Source organism: Phacochoerus africanus, chromosome 11 (assembly GCF_016906955.1).
Source record: "Phacochoerus africanus isolate WHEZ1 chromosome 11, ROS_Pafr_v1, whole genome shotgun sequence".
In the NCBI taxonomy this organism is placed as follows: domain Eukaryota; kingdom Metazoa; phylum Chordata; class Mammalia; order Artiodactyla; family Suidae; genus Phacochoerus; species Phacochoerus africanus.
In genome coordinates this window covers 122,008,931-122,028,301 of record NC_062554.1, presented here as the reverse complement: position 1 = coordinate 122,028,301, position 19,371 = coordinate 122,008,931, and the positions used below count along the sequence as shown (strand labels likewise).

Here is a 19,371-nt window from a genome sequence, read left to right as displayed (position 1 = left end):
CCAGGTTCTGCTACTAACATGTGGCACCCAAAGCAAGTCACTGGGCCTCAGTTTCTTCCTCTGTGAAATGAGGAGGTGAAGTGAGATGAACATTAAGGTATCTCCAACTTCAGCATTCATTCCATACTTTCAAGTGTAAATGCTGTGGGCCTCATGTTACCATAGGTTTAATGGGGAACCAAAAAAGAGTAGTAAGATCCCCTCTGCTCCAAACACTTAACAATAACAGATAAAATACAAAATAAATAAATAAATAAAACTCAAAGACTTGTTCAAAAAGATCAGCATCTCCAAGGACTACAGCAGAGACCCAGACTATGAGCTGGAGTGGGGATTGTGAAGCTCTAGGGTGGGGAGCAGGCAAAGGGTGTTGTGGTCCGCGTGCAGGTTGGAAAAACGACCTTCAGCCTTATAGCGAGGTGAAGAAAAAGAAGAGTCTACTGAGATAAGACACGCGGCTAGGCGGCAGATGGCTTCCTGATAATCAGGGAGAGCCAACCCTGAGCGCATGGTCATGTCTGTTTTTATAGCCCAGGGACAAAGGAGAGGGGAAAAGACTTAAAATACACTTACTCGTTGGTTGGAGGCATATACTATGGTGTGGGGTGAGGAGTGGGCCAAATACCTTTCCTAGCAGGGGGCAGGAAGGAGTAGGCCAGGTTGCTCAGGAGGGGCTTGAGAACCCTGTAACAATTGCAACTGGATGGAAGGGACACTAAGGGTCTGGTAATTTTCATCTCAGCCAGAGGTTCTTTGAGTTTATCTCATTGGAGAGGCCTTGAAGTCCCACAGAGGGGTGGAGAGCTTTCCTCCTGTGTGGGGCTCCCACACCCAAGATCCAGAGGTTTAAAACACACAATGAACTGCTTCCAGGGATGAGGCTTATACAAAACTTCTCACCCCTACATGAGGAAGAACCTGGTCCTGTTCCAGGCACAGCATCAGCAATATCCCCAGATCTTGACAGCATAGCTACCTGAGCTGACGATATAAAATCTGGTTCTGAACTGGGGGCTGTGGGCGTCAAGAGGAAGTTACAGCAAAACCACTAGGTTGGGAGGGGGTGGGCACCAGAGAGATCAAAATGACTAATAATAACTTCCCCAAGAGAAAGACTAGGAAGAGCAGTCTAAAATTGCAAGTAAAAATGGAAAAATGGCAGAAAGTGGATTCAATTCAAGTGAAGTGAAATGGTAGGGCAATCTGGCACTGACTTTTAAAATAAGTAACTCATTTATTCAGCAAATATCTTAAGTGCTTACATTTCTCAGATATTGTTTTAGGTACTGAGGGTATAATAATAAACAAAAAAAAAATGACTACCTGCATAGAACTTACATTCTAGTGAGAGACAGGTAATTTTTCAAAATTGTATAATATGCCAAGCAGTAACAAGTGCTATGAAGAAATGTTTAAGATGCTCAAAGATCCTATATATAAACATACAAAACCATATATTTAAAACCTAAGGTATTAAAACAACAAACAGGCAAAATTTTAAAAAGCAACTTAGGAAAAAGAACCAATAAAGCAAAAAATACAGGCATTGAAATATGTAAACTCAGTCGTAGGGGATAAATGCTATGAAGTCATAGTGGAAGAGATTAATTAGAAGGCAGTACTGAAAAAATCACCCGTGAAACAGCACAAAGAGGGAAAATGTATTTTTTAAAATATGAAAGAGCAGGTAAGTGGCACAGAAGGTAGACTAACAGGCATCAACATACAGCTAACAGGGATTCCAGAAGAAAGGAAAAGAGGAATAAGAGAGAAATGATGCCCAGAGAGATACCATCTGAAGTTTTCCAGTATTAAAGTTAGAATTCTCCAGGAACTCTAAGTATGGATATGCAGAAACTTGTATTTTCACTATGATGTGTCGAGGTGCCCACATGTCACAGTGATGTAAGGACGTGTAAGGATGAAGAAAACACATCATAACCAAGAAAATACTACTACCTACAAAAAAGAAAAAAAAAAAACTGCTAGCAACATTGTCAGCAACAGATGCCAGAAGACATGATAGAATTTCCGGCAAAGTCCTGAAAATTACTAATCAACACAGAACTCTACTCAGCTAAACTATTGTTCATTCAAGAGAAGACAGATAAAGACATAGATACACATTTCCGAGCACAAATACTTCAAAGAAATTATAGCCCATGGGCCCAGGCAAAATGATTACTAAAAAATGACATCACAATGAAAATCACAAAATCTAAGAACCAACCAGAAAAAGCACAACATATCTGAACAATAATGTCAATAACGGTTTTGATATGTTGTTTTCAGCAATGAGCTGGGAATTATATTAGGCATTTTCCAAGTAGTACCTCTTCCAGCCCTCAAGGTCAGGTTATGAACTAGACCTTGTTAACTCCTCCGTGAGGGTGAGAAAACTTTCTGGTAGCATAAGATAATCAAGCTGCTATGGACTGAAGGCTTGTGTGCCCCCACAGTTCACATGGTAAAGTGCTAATCCCCAATATGATGGTATTAGACATGGACTCTTCAAGGGATAATTAGATTTCGATGAAGTTATGAGGGTGAGGTCCCCATGATGGGGTTAGTGCCTTTCTAAGAAGAGAAAGAGACACCAGAGCTTCCACTGTCTGCCACGTGAGGATACAGCGAGAAGGTGAGCATCTGCAAAGCTCTCACCAGAACCCCACCGTGCTGGCACCCCAATCTAGGACTTCCCAGCCTCCGGACCCATGAGAAGTTTGCCGTTTAATCCACCCAGACTTAGCAGCCCGAGCCAACTAAGACACATGCATAATAGTCTGATCTACATATAGATAGGGAGCCAGTGAAGCAAAGAGAGAGGCGCAGGTGGAGTTTTCTAACCCTTGGGAACAAGAATAGGGGCCTGTGCCAGGTACAAGCAGCTGTCCAACAGTGAGAAGACAGATGACAATCTCTAACTCAGAAGCCTTTCATGCTAGTGGTTACCCTTTGCCCTACTCACCTTTCCCCTAAACCTTGAAGCACCACACTATCAGCACACTTGCCCAGCTCTTGGCCAGATCGGGTTACAAGCTCTAAATAAAGAGGCATTTACAGACCGCATGTGGCCTGAGGTTCCCAAGCCTGGCTGTACCCAGGAATCTCTGGGGGAGCTTTCCAGCACACAATGCCCACTCCCAGTCATAGTCATATTTGGCTGATCCCACAGCTACCTGGGCAATAGGATTTTTTAAAGCTCCTGGACAAATACTGTTGTTCAATCACAGCTGAGAATCACTGGCCTAGAACAGGCCTGAGATAAAGAAAAACACTCTTTCTGCCCCAACGGGCTGAGTCTGGGGACAGGGGCCTGGGAGCCCCTCTCCCAGGGGCCACTTTTCAGAGGCTACTTTTCTCCCAGGGGCCAAATTTCAGAGGCCACTTTTTTTGTTTTATTTGTTTTTGCTTTTCTAGGGCCGCATTGTGGCATATGGAGGTTCCCAGGCAAGGAGGCTAATCAGAGCTACAGCTGCCGGCCTATGCCAGAGCCACAGCAACGTCGGATCCAAGCCTCTGTGACCTACACCACAGCTCACGGAAACGCCGGATCCTTAACCCACTGAGCAAGGCCAGGGATCGAACCCACAATCTCATGGTTCTTGGTTGGATTTGGGTTTTTTTGGTTTCTTTTTTTCAGAGGCCACTGTTTTGACAGCTTTGGGAACTGGTTCCCCTTTCCCTGAAGGAAATGTGTAGCTCTTCTCTGAAATCAGAAAAGAGGAAGCATAGTGTGCTTGTCAGCAAAAGTAACAACTCTCCCCAAGGGGAGATGGGGAGATTTCTCTTCCCTTAACGTGGACAAAATCACAGGCAAGCAGCCTAGAATCAAGGTCAGGGTGAGGGGGCAGTTCAGTTCCTCACACGCACAGCCTCACATGGAAATGGCCCAGACAACATAAGTTCTGTTAAAACCTACCCCCTCGAGTGTGGAAACAAGGGAACCCTCCCACACTGTCGGTGGGAATGTAAACTGGTGAGGCTAGCAGGGAAAACAGTGTGGAGGTTGCTCAAAAACTAAAACTAGGAGTTCCCATCATGGCTCGGTGGTTAACGAATCCGACTTGGAACCATGAGGTTGCGGGTTCGATCCCTGGCCTTGCTCAGTGGGTTAAGGATCCAGTGTTGCTGTGAGCTGTGGTGTGGGTTGCAGACACGGCTCGGATCCCGCGTTGCTGTGGCTGTGGTGTAGGCTGGCAGCTACAGCTCCGATTAGATGGCTAGCCTGGGAACCTCCATATGCCACGGGAGCGGCCCTAGAAAAGGTAAAAAGACAAAAAAAAAAAAAAAACCACAAAAAACTAAAACTAGAGTTGCTATATGATCTAGCAATCCCATTTCTGGGCATATACCCAGACAAAACTATAAGTCAAAAAGAGCAGCACTACTTACCACAGCCAAGACATGGAAACAACCTAAAGGTCCATTGACAGATGAATGGATGAAGAAGATGTGGTGCATATATTCAATGGACTATTACCAGCCGTAAGAGAGAATGAAATAATGCTATTTGCAGCAACATGGATGGACTGAGAGATTATCAAACAAAGTAAGTCAGTAAGAGAAAGACAAATATCATATGATATCACTTCTATGGAGAATCTAAAATATGACATAAATGAACCTATATACGAAAAAGAAACAGACTCACAGAGAACAGACTTGTGGTTGCCGAAGGAGAAGGGGGTGGAAGAGGGAAGGCTTAGGAGTTTAGGATTAGCTAAACTATTAGCTAAACTAATAGCTAACTATTTTTTTTTCTTTGCCTTTTCTAGGGCCGCTCCTGTGGCATATGGAGGTTCCCAGGCTAGGGGTCTAATCGGAGCTGTAGCCGCTGGCCTACACCAGAGCCACAGCAACGGGGTATCCGAGCCACATCTGCGACCTACACCACAGCTCACAGAAATGCTGGATCCTTAACCCACTGAGCAAGGCCAGAGACTGAACCCTCGTCCTCATGGATCCTAGTTGGGTTCATTAACCACTGAGCCACAACAGGAACTCCGGTGCAAACTATTACATTCAGGACAGATAAACAGCAAGGTCCTACTGTACAGCACAGGGAACCATATTCTATTACCTGTGATAAACCATAATGGAAAGAATACGAAAAAGAACATATATATATATATATATATATATATATATATATATATGTAACGGAGTCACCTTGCTGTATAGTAGAAATTAACACAACACTGTAAATCAACTATACTTCAACACCCAAACAAAGCCTATCCCCTCGGATCTAGACAGCACCTCTCCCCCTCCACTCTGTCTCAAGACCACACCCCCTATGATCTCTGCATCGTGATCCAGCTCCACTCTCCCACATCCTCCCAACTCCTGCCTCTTCACTACAGCCCCAGCCCAGCACCCCAGGCCTCTGACCAGTGCTGCTGCTCTCTGCCTCCCACAGCCTCACCCTGTGGCCCCCTGCCAGCTCGGGCTCCTGGTTGTTCCGCCCCTTGGCCACTACCCAGGATGAGTAATGCCTGAGTTTGCAGCAGGCCCTGCATGAACCGCCTGCCCAGGCAGCTCCCCACCTCAGACCTCCTCGCAGGAGGTGGAATCATCTGCCTAAGCCACATGGACAAAGTGACTGAGCATCTCCCTGTGCTCCAACTCCAGGGAGCCAACTGCATAAGCTTCTTCCTCCTCCTCGGGAACTGTAAGCTCTTCTGCAGCTTTGCCCTCCCCTTCCCTCCCCATCACCTCTGGTTCCTGGCCTGGGACTCCCCACCCCACTTAAGCTCGCCCTCCCCTCCTCGCACCACAATCTTCCACAAACTCTGACCCAAACCCACCTCCTCCCTACTTAGTGGGCCAGGGGCCCAGCTTCCTGACTACAGTCTGCTGCTCCAACACCACTAGGACTTCACACAGCTCACCTGCCAGGTAAGCTCCTTTCTTCACTGTGGAGCAGCTGCTGAATGCCAGGCCCCGCATTGGGCACAGGCACAAAGCGGGGGGGTGGGGGGAGCCTTCTTGGGCTCACAGGGAAGCGGGGTGCACGGAAAGGTAACCAACATGACCACACAGCAAGCCCTGAAGTCAGGAAGAGAAAGGGGACCTCTGGGGGCAGAGGACGTCCTCATTCTGCAGCCAGAGGCTCCTGCCCAAGGCCCCCCGCCTCTCCCTGACCTCACGCCCCCACGTTCCCTCCTGGTCCAGAGCTGGGTCCTGGTCCTCTAACAGCTCCTCTGCTTTTCTCTCTCAGGCATTTTTTTTGCCATGACCCCTCTGCTCCTCCAGCTGTCACCGCCCCAGCCACCCCACCTCGGTCAGTCTCCGAGGCTTCTTGCCTTCTAGCTAAGAGCCTCTGGACTTCCCCACCCCATGGTCACAACCCCACCTCACGTGCTACACAAGCTCACCTCCTCTCGCCATAAAGGACGGACCCCCCAGATGTGTCTACCTAGAGGCCCAATGCCACCCCTTGGACCATTCTTTTTTTCTTTCTTTCCTTCTTTTCTTTTTAGGGCCACACCTACAGCATATGGACGTTCCCAGACTAGAGGTCAAATTGGAGCTTCAGCTGCTGGCCTACACCACAGCCTCAGCAACATGGGATCCAAGCCGCATCTGCGACCTGCGTCACAGCTCAGACCGGCCGTTCCTGACGCATCCTCCCCAAATCCAAGCCATCATCAGATCCTGTCCACTCCCCTGTCCTTCCCAACTTTCTCACTCTCACAGGGGACACTTAGCCTAAGTCCCAGCCTCTCCCTTGTCCTAACCTGTGAAGCCCACAACACCCTCAGTGTCCCATCACTCAACCCCAAGTAGAGCTTCTAGGAAGATCATCCTGAGACCCTGCCCTGCAAACATCACTGCCCACCCCTCTAGAAAACCCTCGCTAGCGTCCACTGCCCACAGGGTTCTTTCAGATGCTCCCTCTCTGGCCTCTGAGCCCCCAACCATCCTACACCCTTCTTCGTGCACACAGGAGCCGCCCCCACCCCTCCCAACACCCCAACCCCTACATACCCGCCACCCAGTGACTCAGCTGGCCTCAGGGCTTTTGCTCACACTCTTCTCCTTCCTTCTCCTCTTTCCCTCTGTTGGGGGAGTGGGATCCTTCTTTGGATAGCTAGATCAAGCCCACCTCCCCCAGGAAGCCTTCCTGAGAGCCCTAAGCATCAGCATGCCCATCCCGCCCCCGCACCCCCCATGGCACTGGCTATGGGTGGCGCTCCCTCCCTCAGAGCACCATCTACCTTGAGAGTCTAAGCCACCTCTCTGGGCACAGGTGTCTCCTCGCACATGGTCAGCCCCTCACAGGCTGGGACCGGGCCTTCCGCTGGGCAGAGCTGTGGGCACCAGCGCTAGGCTGCACAGAGCAGAGGCTTATTATTTTACAGCATTGAGCTGGCAGTGCTTCGGGTTTTCTGTTTAACAAACTGCTACCCCCACCCCCTCTAGGAAAGTGGTTTTCAGACAGCAAGAGCCTCCTTTTCAGGACGTGCCCCTGGAATGACAGCTCCACACTGAGCGTCATAGGCCATCCCTAGAAGGGAAGCAAGACAGACGCCCCCCTCCCCACCCCGGGGCTCAGAGCCTAACTGAGCCTTCAGTTGATTCTGAAGGCTTCCCTCAGAGGAGGCGGCAATGTTCTGAGCCCACCCACCTGATCCAAATGCCCACCCACAATTCCCACCTCAAGGACCGAAGAGGCTACTCCACTGATCCGTGGCAGGAGTCTTCGGAGAGCTCCTTTTCAGGGGGTCAGAACATGACACGTATTTGATCAATGACAGCTGATGCTGTAGCTGCTGCAGGTCACTGTGGGTGTGGGGTTGTTGCTGCTATGTGGTTGCATGGGTATACAGTCATCTGGCTGTGGCTGCAGCATGTGCAGTGGTCCTGGAGTTTGTGGTCCTTGTGGTTGTGTGGTTGTTATGGGTGTGAGGTTGCTGCACTTGCTGCACTTATGGACGTTGTGGGTCTGTGGTTGTTGCGGGTATTCTGGCTCCTTCGGCACCACAGCCTGAGAAGCGGGCCAGCCGCTGGGGAGAGGTGGCCTCCTGACACCATCTCATCTCAGGCAGTACCAGGCAAGGAGACAAAGGCGCAGGCAGAGGGAGGACACCTTCTCCGGGGAGCGGATGATAGAGCATGAACTTCCCAGGACCCACAGCCTCTCTCTCTGGCTGTCGAAGACTCCCGAGCACAGCTGTGCCAACCCCCAGCCCCCATCCAGAGTTGGAGCCACATCCAAGTGCTTGAAACCTGGAAGGTTCTCCTCTGAGCAGCACCACCTCCCTTTGCAAAAACACTTTCCTGTGCAGAAAATCATTCTCTGCATCGTCCAAAAGAGACCCTGCCCAGCCCACTGCCCTGAGATGTTCCAAGCAAGCCCACCCGGCTGGGGGCAGTGGGAGGCATGATGAGAAGACACCCAGATCACAGCAGAGGCCCTGGCCTGATGCCCACCTCCTTGACCCTGGATCCAGAGTTAGCAGGAGGCCAGCTGGGCTGGGTCAGCTCTGCAATGCACAGAGCCTGGGCATCTCCAGCTCTTACAAATACCCCAAGAGTGGACCTTGGGGGTCCATGATGAGACCACAGTTTGCCCAGCACGGTAGGCAGAGACCCTAGGTTCCTGGTACCCATGAGAGAATTTTCCATCTGCCTCAGGGAACCTGGGTCCTATGCCCTATCTCCCCTCTCCTGAACCCTGCTCCCAATCAGAAATGTATGTTTGTTTTAAATGTATTAATATATGATACACCACATGATCCAAAGTCGAGTGTAAAGGCAATACAGTGGAATACACCCTCAGGCCTTTCCCTTAGCTGCCCAGAGACAGTTCATGAATATACGAGCAAATATGCACGTGTTCCATTCAAAGGAACAGGGCACAGTGGGAAGGGCACAGACTCTGAGCCAGTCTGTCTGAGCTCCAGCACTGCCCCTTTCCAGCTGGTGATGTGGGGCATCTCTCTGTGCCCTGGTCCCCCGCCCCCCCATCTGCAGAATAGGGTATGATCATAGTACCTACTCCACAGGATGAAGCCGAGATTAAACTACACATATTAGCTCTCACCATAATGGCTGTTCTCCTCTTTGCTGTTTTACTCAAATGAGCGTAGTGTGTCTGTTTCACACACACATCTAATTTCTTTCACTTTGAAGTGTATCTGGGAGCTCACTCAGTCTACTTTAGAGCTGCATCGTATTCCATTGCCTCAATGCACCACAGTTTATTTGAGCCAGTCTTTGTTTTAAGTAGACATTTTGGTAGTTTCTTTTATAAGCAAGGCTTCATGGAATAACTCTACATACACCACATAATTTTTTATACCTCTATCATACCACATAATTGTCATTTCTTTTTTATAATAAGAGAGGTTAAGATCTAATCTCTTAGCACCTTTGAAGTTTAGAATATCATTGTCTATAATCGCTATGCTGTGCATTAGCTCTCCAGGACTTATGTATCTACTGGCTGCAAGTTTTTACCCTCAAATAACACCCCCCCAAAGAGATATGCTATATTTTATCTAAAAAATATTAGGATAAATTCCTAGCAGTAGAAAGCTCGTCAACAGGTATGTGCATTTGTTATTTTTTGCCATCCAGAGAGGTTGTACAGAGTCACCGTTTCATTGGCAACATGTAAGAGTTTCTGTTTCCCATACCTTTACCAAGAGTTTATAAATAAAATTTTTATTTTTGTCAATTTGGCAACTGAAAAATAGTAAGTGCTATCTCTCTGTGGTTTTATTTCACAATTTCTCTTATTATGAGTAATGTGAAGCATCGTCACAGGTTGATAAGTCCTTTGTGTTTCCTGTTCTGTGAACTCTGTTTATATCTTTTGGCAATTTTCTCACTGACTCGTAAAAAGTCTCTTTGTGTCAGGAATATTATGGTTTTCCTGGTTTGACAGTACTCTAGGATTTGCTTTTGCTAGTTTTTCCACACACAATTTTTTTTTTTAGAGCCGCACCCATGACATATCAAAGTTCCCAGGCTAGGGGTCGAATCGGAGCTGTAGCTACCAACCTACGCCACAGCCACAGCAACGCCAGATCCGAGCCGCGTCTGCAACCTACACCACAGCTCACACCAAAGCCGGATCCTGAACCCACTGAGCAAGGCCAGGGATCGAACCCACATCTTCATGGATCCTAGTCGGATTCATTTCCACTATACCACAACAGGAACTCCCACCACACATAACTTTAGTGCAATAGAAGTTATCATTTTTTTATGGTTTCTACATTTTGCATCACCTTTGAAATTCCTCCCCTTACAAAACGGTCATTAGTTTTTAATGTCCCATAGTTTCTTCCAGCATTTTTACAAGTGTAAATCATGGATTTATCCTGGTATGCATCCTGATATAAGAAATGAGGTATGGATCCAACTTAATTTTTTTCCAGATGGCTACCCAGTTGTCTCAACACCATTTATTGAATAATTCATCTTTTTTCAAATGATTTAAAATGCCACCATTATCATATGCTAGATTCCCAATAAGTTTTGGTCTATTTCTGGACTTGCTACTTTGTTTCAACTACAAGATGTCCTAAACTATTTTAATTACTCAAGTTTTATAATATGCATTATGTTATATCTTTTAGGGCTAGTTTCCCATTCATTTTTCAGCTTTTTCTATATGAGCTATTCATTTTATTGGAATTTCTCTTAATTGATAGGTTAAATAAGGCAAGCTGACATTGTCTATGTCATTGACTATGATATTGGGTCAGTTTTTGGTGGATTATACTTTCCCAGGAAAGGATCCAATCTATAGTGTTTTGCAAAACTGGAGGGCTATCAAGACCATCCTCAAGTTCAAAAATGTCAGAACTCACTGAAAGCTGCTGTACTCACTGTGACAGTTTAGTACACTGAAAGGATGTGGATTAAGACCAGCCAAGGAAACAGACGCAGAGGACAGAGTTCAAGAAGCGTCCAAGCATGGAGCTGCACTGGTCCTCTCCCAGGGGAGCCGTGAACCAAGTTTCCCCACAACAACATGCAACGGTACCCACGGCCAACCAGGAAAACTCACATGAGCCTTGATATCCGGGGTTTCTATTGGGGTTCAATCACACAGACAGTACTGACTGCCCACCTGGCTGATTTTTAGTCTCCAGATGCTCCAGGGATAGAGCGAATGCTGGATGACCCAAACCTCCCATCATAAACTATATTGTTAAGACTGTCGAGTGTGCCCCCAGGCCTCAGCTAAACAAAGATACTCTTACCAGTCAGGACAATCTAAGGGTGTAGGGATTACCTCCCAGGATCCAGAGACCAAGGCCAGATCTCTTTCTGGATAAGATTAATTTTTTTGCTACGTAAGATTTTAAATTTATTTGCACGGAGTTGGCCAACTGTCTCTAAGGATCCTTTTAATTCCATCTGTGGTTATTTTCCCCTTAGCATTTCTTATTTGTGCCTTCTTCCTACTTTTAACAAAGTTAGTTAACAACTTATAAATCCTACTGTTTTTTCCAAAGAATTAGATTAGAATTTATTTGTCTTATAATTTAACTATAAAACTTTTTGTCTTATAATTCATCCATTTCTGCTTTAACATTTATTAGTTCCTTCCTTCTGCTTTCCTTATGTTTACCTTTTTCTAACTACCTCAGCTGGATGCTTAGTTGACTTTTTCATTCCTGGTTAATTTTTTATTAATGCGTTATAAGACTACATACATATGTATAGATATAGATATAGAGACATATATTAAGGTTCTCCAGAGAAAGAGAATCAATAGGATATAAAAAGAAATTTATTGCAAGGAAATGGCACATGTGATTATGGAGGCTAAGAAGTCCCAAGATCTACAGATGGCAACTGGAGACACAGAGAGAGCCAATGGTGTTAAGTTATAGTCCACATCCAAAGGCAGAACCAATGTCCCAGCTCAAAGACAGAAAGAAAGAATTTGTTCTTGGAGTTCTCATCATGGCTCAGGGGAAACCAACATGACTAGCATTCATGAGGACACAGGTTCAATCCCTGGCCATGTTCAGCAGTTTAAGCATCTGGCGTGGCCATGAGCTATGGTATAAGTCGCAGATGTGGCTTGGATCCTGAGTTGCTGTGGCTGTGGTGTAGGCCAGCAGCTACAGCTCCGATTCGACCCCTAGCCTAGGAACCTGCATGTGCCATGGGTGAGGCCCTAAAAAGACCAAAAAAAAGGGGGGGGGGAATTTGTTCTTAGCCTTTTATTCTACTCAGACCTTCAACAGATGAGATGAGGCCCACCCACACTGGGAGGGCAGTCTGCTTTACTCAGTCTGCTAATTCAAATGTTAATCCCATCCAGAAACACCTTCCCAGACACACCTGAATTATATCTGACCAAATATCTGGGTACCCTGTGGCCCAGTCCAATTGACACATAAAATCTCACCTGCTATCTTCTGTGGGCAATGCTTTAATTGTTCCTCCTAAATTCTGACAAGAAATGTTCTATTATTTTACAGATAACCATTCCATCTAGAAAGTGCCTTGTGGCTTACAGTAGGGATGTTTTGCTACTAAATTTTGACCGGGCAGTAAGTGCAATGACTTGCCTTTTCATATAAGATTGATCTGATTCTCTTGAGGCCAATACAAAGGTGAACCACGATCTATTCAGGGCCCAGAAGCTGCTTTGAAAGGATTCTCTCTGAACCTGAAAAACTCATTTAAATATCAATGGCACACGCACCCACTTGCCTAGATGAATTTCTTAACAACCAAATCAAGAGTTCCCCTGTGAAACCTCAAATCTAAGAGGGAAAAAAGAAGCTACTACCTCTTTCCCATCCAAATGATCATAAACAATATTTTTAAAAAAATTAAAATAGTGACCATAATGTTTCCAGCACTTTACATGTTATCTTTTACAGTTTTTGCATGAGTTCTAAGGTAGAGATGTCATTCTCTACATCTCAAAGGTGAGAAAACTAAGCCTCATAAGGGTTACATAAGTTGCTAAGATCATACCTCTATTTAAGTGGTGGCGCTAGAATTTCACACTGGCTCTGTCTGATTTAAGTCTCTGCATGTTTTCAGGATGCCTCTCTTGTCTCTCCTCTGCCACAACTTGCAGCAACGAGGTGGTTCTTCCTTCCTTGGCAAAACTTATTTTCTAGGCAGAGTCCACTGTTGATTAGGGAGGAGTCCAGCCCAGAATTTTGGAACTGAGATGCAGCAGGCCACCAGCCAGGGAAGGCCTTTGCCCACAGAAGCCATATGGATGAAGACTCTGAGCCAAGCATGAAGGAAGAGAAAGGGGAGGAAAGTTGGGGTGGGGGCTGAAAGAGTAGGGGGCAGACAAGCCTGCTTCAGGAGGGGACACGGACCACGGAGCCTGCACACACCAGGCACACCCAGCACCCGTGCCAGGCCCATCGGGTTCACCTCTGCTGTCTGGCAACTGCCCTCTAATGAAATGAGCCAACAGCCGCCTATGGTGGAAGGTTTCAGTTAATGTCCTTGGCCAAGTCTCAGTGGGAACCAGAAAAGACGACCCCACGAAGGCTGGAGGCCCTGGTAACAACAGCCAGAGCCCAATGGCACTTCTCCGAGCGCCTGCCAACTGGGCAGATTATCAAAACCCTGTTGCAAGGAGATAAGGAACATCCCCGTCCAGCCCCTAGACGGGCAGGGCTTTATATAGCAGCCTGAGTAGGCTGCAAGGGAATGTCCTGGCTGAAGGCCCTTTTCTAGCCCAGGCAGAAAAGGGAGTGGGCGAGTGGGAAGGAGGGAGCTTATAAATAACCCCCCTGTGCACTAATCTGCTCAGCAGCCTCGTCTGAGCAAAGCCTGAGATCTTGGGAGGAGGGTCACTTATAGATAATTTTCATTTTTTTATACTTCTATTTTCCAAGCGTTCTACAGTGAACTTGAACTCCTTTGACAGTCGGTAAACATGAACACAACATTAAGAAAGTAAGAAAGCTCAAAAAGAAATCCTTCAGTTGGGAATCTTTACCCTGCTTGCAGGTCCCCCGGCCATGGGCCTGTCCCTTCCCTTCTCCACGCTCTCTCAGAGGAGCCCTGTGCCTGCAATTCCTACACTGCAGGAAAGGACCAGTGTTCTCAACTCCTGCATTCCTCATGCTCTCCCTGCCCCCATCAGTTCAAATATCACAGTTCCTGGCTTTGATGTCTTTAGATAAGGTGCCTACACCCCTCATCTCTCCTGGGGTGCAGAAGGGTCACTAAGGTTTGTCTGCCCTGCCCACTTCCTGGCGCCCTAACGCTTGCTTAGGAAAGAAAAAAAAAAGCAATGGAGCCCCTTACAGAGAGTGTGTTCTGCACTCTTCGTGCCTCAGGTTCCTTGTCTGTAAAATAGGGATAATAATAGCACCTGCCTCATAGGGATGATATTAAGATTAAAATAAAACAGTGAATGTGAAGTGCCTGGCATACTGGAAATGCCCAATTAAATAAGCACTGATTATCATGACGCCTTCTCCAAACCCACTTGCTCACCCCCGGAATGACCACACCTACCAAATTTGGCCCAGATGACTTTTTACTGTTTCCAAAAATAACTCCTCCCAACTCAAAGCAGGAATTCCACACATGTTTTGAGAGGTGACAGGCTCCTGGGAATCCTTCAGAGAGCCCCCTTATGAGGTACTGTCCTCATTTGGATGTGTGTCAATGTAGGCAGCTGGATAAACAGATAAATGAATAAACATCTTTCTTTGTAGTAACGACCTTATGTGGGCTGAGTTCAGCTCGTGACTCTGGAGCAATTTTTAGGAGGCAAATGTAGGTGAAATATCAATTGATATCTATTTTTTGAGCAAGTGCCAGGTACAAAAAGGTACTGCACTAAAACCCCAAAGTGGAATGTGCTAAAAATGATGGAAGTCTCTGCTCTGAAAGAGGTTACAGTCAAATGAAGACGTAAACTGCAGACAAAGAAACAGAAAGCTCACTTGGCAAAGCAGGCGATGGTCCATGCAGGTGGCAGGGTAGAGAATTTGGAAGAGAGTTTCCTCTGCATTCTGAAGGTCAGAGCAGACCTCGTGGAGGAAATAAATACCACTGGTAAGTGGGTGCCAGGCCTGGGAGTAATGGATGCAATCAGGATAGCCTGAGAAAGGGTCTCGGGTGTTAATGTCAACAAGGCAAGACACTCATCCATGTGGATTGTGAAATACACAATCTTCTTTGATCCTGACATCACTATGTGATGTTATCATTCCCATTTTACAGATTAAAAAAGCAGCTCAGGGAGATTAAGTTATATGCCTAAAGTCACAGAGCAGAGGCAGCATTCAAACCAAGTCTACCTGCTCCAGAGTCTGCATTCTTGCTTCTGTTATCTGGCACTGCTAAGACCTCCCTTAAATCTAGCTCCCAGGGCAGATGTGGGTTGTCTGTGACGGTAATGGGGCTCTCACTCCATGGCCATGGTCTCCAGCACAGAGAATGCTGCCCAGAGTGGCTGGCAAATCCTCTTTAGACACACAGACCTCATATCGCCAGCCAGTATCATGGGATAAGATGCGATGACTTCTAAAGCCTAGATCAAAATTTTTAAAAAAAATTTTTTCGGTCTTTTTTAAGGCCACACCTGTGGCATATGGAAATCTCCAGGCTAGGGGTCAAACCCAAGCTGCAGCTGCTAGCATACACCACAGCAATGCCAGATCCAAGCTGTGTCTTCAACCTACATTGCAGCTCATGGCAACCCTGGATCCCTAACCCACTGAGTGGGTCAGGGATTGAACCCACATCTTCATAGAGACTCGTCGGGTTCACTACCACCAAGCCCCAAAGGGAAGTCCCCAAAATAAAAATGTTAACATCTTAAAGTTTTAAATTTTTAAGTCCCTTCTTCCACTCCGCCATATTTTTCCCAGTTCAGCAGTATGTGCTGTTGGTAGGCAGCAGGCCTATAACAGCTGTGTCCAGGCCAGACACCTGCCCATCATCTTGACTCCTCCCCAGCCCTCGACCCCCTTTTCCAATCAACCACCAAGTCCTGACCTTCTACTTTGAATGCCTTCCAAGCCCCTCTACTCCTTTCCACTCTGTCTGCCATTCCTTGGTCTAGGTGACCGTCTCTTCCTGGATTTCTGCAACAACCACTTAATTGGTTTCCCTGCTTCCAGACTTGGTCTCATTTAGTCTAACTGCCATACCATAGGACATAGTGAGAAATCTGGCCTCACCTAGGAGAGTTCTGGCCTTTGCCTGAACTCCTGGGAGGTAATCTCTAAACTCTTGCAACTGTTGCACTGAGAGGAGTACCTTTGTTATTCAAGGTGGACCCTCATTTATGCCAATGAGATGATTCAGAGTGGTGGCTGGCCATGCCAGAAGACCCTTATGATGTATGCCCATGGCCAGGGTTTGGGGCCACATGCTATCAGCCTGTTCACAAGAGAGGGGAGGGGACCTGGAGATGATGGGCAGTTACTCAATCGTGCCTGGTTAATGAAGCCTCAGTAAAAACTCTGGACACTGAAGCCCAGAAGAACTTCCCTGGCTGCAAGATTCAAGTGTACTGCCACATCAAGATGAGGAGGATGTGATGCATCCTAGGGATACAGAAGCTTCCTGTTTGGAAACGTCTCAGGTTTCACTCTACTGATCTTTGACCAATTCCAGTTTACATATTTTTATTATAATAAAATTCTACTCCTAAGTATAATACTCTCCTGAATTCCATGAGTTGTTCAAGCAAATTATCAAACCTGAGTGTAGACATGGGAACCCCTGAAATTACAGCCAGCTGTTCTGAAAAGAAGGTGATCCTGGGGACCTCAAACTTGGAGCTGAGGTCTGAGTGAGGGCAGGCTTGTGGAGACTATACTCTTAACCTTGAGTTTGGCTAATTCACTGCAGCAAGAGGCACTTTCTAAAACAGGACTATGATTGCATCACACACCTGCCTAAAACCCTCAAGGGAAGTCTTACTCTTCCTGGGATGAAGTCCAAATGCCTAAATATGGCATCTAAGACCTGTGATGATCCAGGCCCTGCATAGGTCTTCAGGCATATACCCGCCCTCCCAAAGCCCTTCAAATTTGCCATTCCAGTCACACAGAGCCATCTGCAACTCCGAGTGCTCCAAGCACTCTCATTTTTCCAGGTCTGCATTTTTCCCAAGCTGCTTCTCTTGGCCAACTCCCATGAGTCCTTGAGGCCTCAGCTTAGATGCTACCTCTTCTGGGAATCCTTTCCATATGCACTACATCAAGTCAGGGCTGGGCACTTGCTCCTCTCAAGACACTCAGCACATGTATTCAAACAGTCTGGTTCCTGGTCTGTCCCTCCAGCAAGACTATGAACTTTCTGAATATGAGGACAGTATCTTCTCCCCCAGTCTTATCCCTCCAGTGCTTAGAAGACTAACACATAATTTCAAAGAAAGAAATGATAACTTTGCGGGGAGACACCTGGCAGACACCAACATGACTGGTGTTGAATCAATGAATGACTGCAGAGGGAGGTTTTGGAAGGCTCTCCAGTCTCCTTGATGGACATTTGGAAAGCACTCCAGCTGTATCCAGTAGCCAATTATAAGACATCTTCCAAGATGGTTCTACCCACAAGTGGTTAATCTCAGTCCTTTGAGACTGATTTTTGTTGGTGTCAGCTTCAGAAGGCAAATTTTTCTCAATGTTGTATGCAAACTTCTGAGACGTGTCCCTGTTGGGAGGCATGTACCCAACTGTGAATTGTTTGGACATTTTTTTGACCCTATCACTGCTATTTCATATTTACCACTCTATCCCACAAGGTTTCATGGCATTTGCAAAGAGAGGGATATCAACAATGCATTATACTTTAAATATAAATAATTGAATAATTTACTACAACAAAACTACCAATTCATACACACATGTCCATCTATCTATACTTTCTTATTAATCAACACTTGAGAGTTCCTGTCATGGCTCAGCAGAAATGAATCCAACTAGTGTCCATGAAGATGTGGGTTCAATCCCTGGGCTCACTCAGTGGGTTAAGGATTCAGCGTTACCATGAGCTGTGGTGTAGGTCGCCGACTCAGCTTGGATTCCATGCTGTTGTGGCTGTGGTGTAGGCCGGCAGCTGTAGCTCTGATTCGACCCCTAGCCTGGGAACCTCCATATGCCGTGGATGTGGCCCTAAAATGGAAAAAATAAAAAAATAATTCTTGATAAAGCACTTGCTGGTTAGGTGAAACATCGTCTCCTATTCCCTCCTTTTAGCTTTTAATTAAAACAACCTGCCCAGCTGCCTTCTTTCTTCCTTTCCTCTTTCTTCTTTCTTTCCCTTCCTGGCATGGAAGAGTTGGCTCCAGGCCCCCAACTGGTACTGACAGGGAGGCAGGCTGCCATGTGGAGCTGCTCTGATGGTGCATCTGTTTGGCACCCAAGTAACAGGACGCTGGAGGGGGTGGACAAGGAGTGCAGGCAAAGGGTACACCTTGTGTGACTGGGAGATTTGAATACGTTAGCAAACAAGTAAACTTATTGAGCAAATAGGTCCTTATATTGAGGATAATGAGAGCCAGGTTGGACAAGGGAGTTACAAATATGGAGAAGGAGAGAGCTATAAAGAACTTTGAAAATGGATTGAGACTGGAGGTATAAATAGCAACCTGTGTTTTTAAAAAATGTACAGAAACACAGGTAGACAGGGAAGAAGTTCTAGAAGAAAGTGTGTGTATATGCAGGTGTGTGCACAGGCATAGGTAGATTTCCTCTCTCCAATGAAAGGGCTTGGAAGCAATTGTTATCCCAGGAACAGCAAACACACTCAGTGCCCAGATCTTGATTTCTAAATACCGTCCTCCACCAAAAGGAGGCAGCGCTCCTTAGAGAAAGGGCTAATTCCAGGCTGGAACAGGAAAAGTACAAGGTGAATCTGTGACTAATTGTTGTGCCAGAAAGTAAGGGAAGTGCCAAGAATGAAGGGGACATGTCAGGAGAATACAGAGACCACCCTGAAGGGACCACTGTCTGGAACAATTTGAACATAAAAATAAACAAGGATAGCAGTGGAATATAACCTATTGAATAAAATAAGAATTTTTACTGAAATAAATGTATAAACAAATAAAGAAAATGGGAAAGCTTTTTTTTTTTTTTTTTTGGCTGCAACCACAGCATGTGGAAGTTCCAGGGCCAGGGACTGAACCCACACAACAACTGCAATCCAAGCCACTGCAGTGACAATGCCAGGTCCTTAAACCACTGCCCCACAAGAGAACTGCAGGAAAGCTCTTAATTACAGTAGCCTGCCAAGTAATAAATATTAGTAGAAGGAATAACGAAAATAGAAAACAGTCTTTTGGCAACTGTCAGAGTGGTGGTTGATTCCAGCAGGAGACATCAAGGGAAGCTAAGCCTGATGGATGGCAGTTTGACCAAGAATAAGAATATATCCTTTCAAAAT

The 19,371-nt window shown here is 46.3% G+C and overlaps 1 long non-coding RNA gene across 1 annotated transcript; it reads left to right on the top strand.

Moving 5' to 3' along the window:
- Positions 1–5,519: 5,519 nt before the first annotated feature.
- Positions 5,520–9,706, top strand: LOC125111231 (uncharacterized). Its single transcript, XR_007130846.1, has 3 exons — positions 5,520–5,674; positions 5,826–5,901; positions 8,051–9,706. It is a non-coding gene; the product is annotated as an uncharacterized LOC125111231 (long non-coding RNA).
- The last annotated feature ends 9,665 nt before the right edge of the window (positions 9,707–19,371 follow it).